This window comes from Dendropsophus ebraccatus, chromosome 1 (assembly GCF_027789765.1).
Source record: "Dendropsophus ebraccatus isolate aDenEbr1 chromosome 1, aDenEbr1.pat, whole genome shotgun sequence".
Lineage (NCBI taxonomy): Eukaryota > Metazoa > Chordata > Amphibia > Anura > Hylidae > Dendropsophus > Dendropsophus ebraccatus.
In genome coordinates, this window is record NC_091454.1 from 91,252,342 (window position 1) to 91,258,542 (window position 6,201).

The following is a 6,201-nucleotide window of genomic DNA, read 5'->3' on the forward strand; positions in this document are numbered from 1 at the left end:
GATGCGGGCGGGCATCAGAACCCTGCGGCCGGAAAGATCATCCGGCTGGTACTTAAGTACCCGCCGGGATGATCTGGGCAGAGACCGGCCGTTCCGTGACCCGTCTCTTTACGTAGTGTGAACAAAGCCGATAATTATTTGCACATTGAATACTGATTGATACATACCACTTAGAACAGAAATCTTAAAACTTATTTACAGAAAAATAGGCGCAAAAACCTTAATAAATTTCGCTTTGCATTTCTATACATATACATTATGACTATGTTTACACATAGGGGGATATTTATTATAAGGCTAAAATGCCTTTTTATGGTACAGATGAGCCCGATGCATGTACAAATATTCGCAAATGCTTCCTTTGCAAATATTTTATTTACATCAGGCCTGTCTGCGCCACTTGCACCAGAGAGATGGGGAGAGGCCAGAATTGGGGGGTGCAGCAGTACATAGAGGGGTAAGCCACATTTATTATTTTTCAGCTGAAGAATTTAATTGAAACCTACGCTAGCTCAGAGTTTGACACTTTTTGCGCGCAGTGGGACTCCAGTGCTTACAGAACTTATGTAGAAGTATTTCACCTCTACATAAATCCTCACAGCCTCTGTGCTGCAGGGACATCTTTAAGCCCGGCGCAAGAAACGCTGGACTTAACCCTTTGAAGACTAGGCCAATTTTCATTTTTGCGCTTTCGTTTTTTCCTCCTCGTGCTTAAACTTTCACCCCTCCCCCCGGGGACTTCTAGTATTACTACACTGATCTCTCATTGAGATCTATGCAGTACAAATATACTGCATAGATCAATCATATCAGTGATCTATTGCTCTCGGTTGCTGCAGCCGAGAACAACAGATTGCCGAGCCAGGATCAGCACCATTACAGTGCAATCCCCCGGCCAGACATGAAGCAGGAACCGCTCCCCCGTGATTGGGTCGCGTGGGGGCGATCCCACTACTAGACCACTAGGTATGGGGGAAAAAAGGTATTTAAATGCAGCTGTCTACTTCTAAATGCCTTATTAGCGAGCATGGCGATCGGACTGTGCCTGATAACTTCCACAGTACTGGGCTCCACATAGGGAACGTGGCAGTTCAGAGTGGGGTCGCCCCACAGCCCCCCTCTAAACTCGCTTAGTGGTGCCAGGACGTACATTCTGGGTCATCTAAGTGTTAATAAATGTCCCCCATAGTGTGTCTGTCAGTCTTTTGGTCAGTCGTTTTTCCACCAAAACTAGAAGTGGAACTGACAGGGCAAAATTGTAAAAGAATTTGCACAGTTTCTGTGTTTTCAGCCATCTCCTGTTTTGGTTGAAAAAAGACTGATGAAAATACTATGTGTGAACATAGTTTATAGCTACTGTACATATACAGGGGAAAAGGGGCATATCAGGAAAAGGAGGGGAATTTGCTTTATTAGTTTTTCTCCCTATTTCTAAATATATACCTACATTTGTAGATATATAGATATTCTTCTGATTTTGCGATTTATGGTATGAATTTGGCAGCTAGAACTTGTTTTACTGAAGATGCTTGAATCTTTGTGACAATATACCCCCATATCCACAATCTTAGTATATTGAGTTACTGTATATTCCAACTACTAGTTATAATACCTACTGTATTTCTATGCACTGTTTTATTTATTTTACAATTGATTACTCATTCTTCGTATAGCCATGACTAAATGACAACGGTTTTAGGTGTGGCTGGACCAATAAAATAACTAGATTTTACTCACATCCTGCCCTCAGACCACCCTTTGTGACTAAGCTCTTTTTTTAGCAGCATTTATTATAATATAACAGAGAATTTCTGGTTTAGGTATGCCAAAAGTTAAAACACTGGGGGGTTCTCCCAACTCATGCTTTTGTACACATTGGTATTAAAACACGTTTTCATTGTAAGGGATTATTGGCTGTAAAGTGAGGGACAATGGCTATGTAACACTTAATACAAGCCTTATAGATTAAAGTATTGGCTTATTATCTTGTACTAAACTGTAAATGATATTTTAAAACTTATAAGGACAACTTGTATGAATATGTACTCCTAGGGAATAGTACTATGCAAAAATTTCAGGCAACTGTGAGAAAATGCTGCAAAGTAAAAATTCTTTCAAAATTAAAGTGTTACTCTACTGCTATGACTGAGCTCTTTAAAAGGAATCTGTCAGCTGTTGTTCATGTTTCAAACTGCTGACACTGTTGGATAGCTGTTAGGTCATGGAGGCTCACAGTACCTTTCATATATCAGTCTGTGCTTCCAGAATATAGAGAAGGTTTTTTTTCTCTGGTACAAGAGAGTCAAAGAGGCTTTCCTAAGCTCCTGATCTGCTACATGCTGAAGCGTCTACTCTCCCTCCTGCTTGATAGACACCTGGAAGCTGAGTCCCAAGCTGGTTCAGATATGGGGGGAGTAAGGAGGTGTTACAGCTTGCTGCACTTCAGGAGCTCAGGGAGGCCTCTTGGACTCTTCTTTTATAGCAAAAGCATTTTCTATGTTTTGGAATCACAGACAGATATATGAAAGGTACCACGTGTCCTCCTGATCTAAGAGCCATCTAACGGTATCATTAGTTTGGAATGTGAATTGCAGCTGACAAATTCCCTTTAAGTGAGAGGGATATGATGTTTGTGAATATAAGCATTTTACTTCCAAGCCTTTTAGTCATGAATAAAAATTTTTAGATCACTTAAAACTGTTTCACTGGCTTCCGTGCACTGGTGACATTGTAGTCATGTGCAACACTTAAAGCAAATGTACCTAATGGTACACAGCAGCTATTTTTAAAATGTTCTTGGGGTGGCCATACGGGAGGCACACATTCACTTCCTCTATTGTCTATATACATTCCCTGGCAAAATGATGAAATCGCTGTCCTTAGAGGATGATCTCTGTTGCTTTAGTTGCTCTTTCCCAGACTTTTGTGGGAGTATCAACCCTTTAAGGAATAAACTTTAGTAGTGATAAACAATATTCTATCTCAAACTGATTACAACCCCTTAAGTTGACAGCTTTGCAGGATGGAACCTTGTCATAGACCATTTTACTGATTGAGATTAACCCCTTAAGGACAGAGCCTGAAATGGCCTTAATGACAGAGACAAATTTTATGAATATGACCAGTGTCACTTTATTCATTAATAACTTCGGGATGCTTTTACCTATCCGGCTGATTCTGAGATTGTTTTCTCGTGACATATTGTACTTTACATTTCTGGTAAATTGGAGTCGATACTTATAACAAATCTTTATGAAAAAAACCCAAATAACGTGAAAAATTGTAAAAAAATTCATTTTTCCAACTTTGAAACTTTTTTGCGTATACAGAAAGTGGTTATACCACATAAATTATATATTAAATAGCATTAGCAACATGTCTACTTTATGTTGGCGGCATTTATTAAACGATCTTTCATTTTTTTTAGACAATAGAAAGCTTAAAACATAAGCAGCAAATTTCCAAATTTTCAGTAAAATTTCAAAATCAGATATTTTTAGGGACCTGTTCAGGTTTAAAGTGTATTTGAGGGGCCTGTATGTTAGAAAGCCCCACAAAGCACCCCATTTCAGAAACTGCACCCCCCACACTCTGCAAAAGCATATCTAGAAAGTGTTTTAACCCTTTAGGGGAGTCACAGAAATAAAAGCTAAGTGTGTAAGAAATTTGAAAATTTTAATTTTCCGTGCAGAGATTTTATTGTAATCCAATATTTTTCATATTTATAAACCTATTACCAGAGAAATGCACCCCAATATTGATTGCCCCGTTTCTGCAGTTTATAGAAATACCCCATATGTGGCCCTATTGCGCTATTTGACGCAACCACAAGCCTCAGATATAAGGGAGCGCCTAGTGCATTTCAATGGCTCCGTTATATTTGGTCATTTCTGACTGTACCACTTCAGGTTGGCAGAGGCTCTGGGGTGCCAAAACCTAAAAAACACCCCTAAAGGGACACCATTTAGAAAACTACACCCCTCAAGGAATGTAACAAGGGGTGCGGTGAGCATTTGGACCCCACAGGTGCTTCACAGATTTTCCGAACAATATGGCGTGAAAAAAGAAAAATTTATTTTTTACACTAAAATGTTGTTCTAGCCTTCAATTTTTCATTTTCACAAAGGGATAAGAGGAAAAAAAAGACACAAAACATGTAGTGCAGTTTCTCCCGAGTACGGAAATACCCCACATGTGGCGATAAAGTGCCAAGGGGGCGCAGGACGAGCCTCCAAAGGGAAGGAGCGCCAATTGGCTTTTGGAAGCTAGATTTCACTGGAATGGATTTCAAGGGCCATGTCGCATTTACAGAGCCCTCGTGCTGCCAAGACACTGGAAACCCCCCACAAGTGATTCCATTCTGGAAACTACACCCCTCAAGGAATCTAACAAGGGGGGCAGTGAGCATATGGACCCCACTGGTGACGGGCACAAATGTAGAAAAATGTGACGTGAAATTGAAAATTTTCATTTTTTCACTTTCACGGCACATATGTGCCCGTCATTCAGCGGTACATATCCTCACTGCACCCCTTGTTAGATTCCTTGAGGGGTGTAGTTTCCAGAATGGGGTCATTTGTGGGGGGTTTCCAGTGTTTTGGCAGCACGACGGCTCTGTAAATGCGACATGGCATTCATCATCTGTTCTAGCCAAATCCAACCTCCAAAATCCAAATGGCGCTCCTTCCCTTCGGAGGCTTGCCCTGCACCCACATGGCGCTTTATGTCCACATGTGGGGTATTTACGGACTCAGGGGAAATTGCTCTACACATTTTGTGGCTTTTTTTCACTTTTAACCCCTTGTGAAAATGAAAAATTCAAGGCTAGACCAACATTATAGTGTAAAAAATGTAATATTTCATTTTCAAGCCACATTGTTCCACATTTGTACCGGTCACCAGTGGGGTCCATATGCTCACTACACCCCTTGTTACATTCCCTGAGGGGTGTAGTTTCCATAATGGGGTCACTTGTGGGGGGTTTTCACTGGCTTGGCAGAACAGGGACTTTTTAAATGCAACATGGCCTTTGAAATCCATTCTACCGAAATCCAGCCCCAAAAAGCTAAATGGCGCTCCTTCCCTTTGAAGGCCCGTCTTGCGGCTGCATAGTGCCTTAAGTCCACATGTGGGGTATTTCCGTACACGGGGGAAATTTCTCTACGCGTTTTGTTTTGTTTCTTCTCTTTTAACCCCTTGTGAAAATGAAAAAACCAAGTCTAGGTCAATGATTTAGTGTAAAAATGAAAACATTTTTACACTACATGTTGGTCTATACTTGATTTTTTTCCTTTTCACAAGGGTTTAAAAGAGAAAAAAAGCTCAAAGCGTGTAGAGCAGTTTGTTTCGAGTACGGAAACACCCAACATGTGGACATAAAGCGCATTGCGGCCGCAAGACGGGCCTCCAAAGGGAAGGAGCGCCATTTGGCTTTTGGAGGCTGGATTTGGCTGGAATGGATTTCAAGGGCCATGTTTCATTTACAAAGACCCTATGCTGCCAAGACAGTGGTAAACCCCCACAAGTGACCCCATTCTGCAAACTACACCCCTCAAGGAATCTAACAAGGGGTGTAGTGAGCATATGGACCCCACTGGTGACGGGCACAAATGTGGAACAATGTGACGTGAAAGTAAAAAATTTCATTTTTTCACTTTCACAGCTCAAATGTGCCCGTCATCAAGGGGTCAATATCCTCACTGCACCCCTTGTTAGATTCTTTGAGGGGTGTAGTTTCCAGAATGGGGTCAATTTTGGGGGTTTTTCACTATCTTGGCAACACAGGGCCTTTGTAAATGCGAGATGGCATTCACCATCCATTCTAGCCAAATGGCGCTCCTTCCCTTTGGAGGCCTACCCTGCACCCGCATGATGCTTTATGTCCACATGTGGGGTATTTCCATACTTGGGGTAAATTGCGCTACACATTTAGTGTTTATTTTATCTTTTAACCCTTTGTGAAAATGAAAAAATAAAGACTAGATCAATGATTTAGTGTAAAAATATATTTTTTTTTACACTAAATGTTGGTCCAGCCTTGATATTTTTCATTTCCAAAAGGGGTTAAAAGAGAAAATAAATGCAAAACGTGTAGGGTAATTTCCCCTGAGTACGAAAATACCCCACATGTGGACATAATGTGCCATATGGGCACAGGGCAAGCCACCAAAGGGACAGAGCGCCATTTAGAGGCTGGAATGG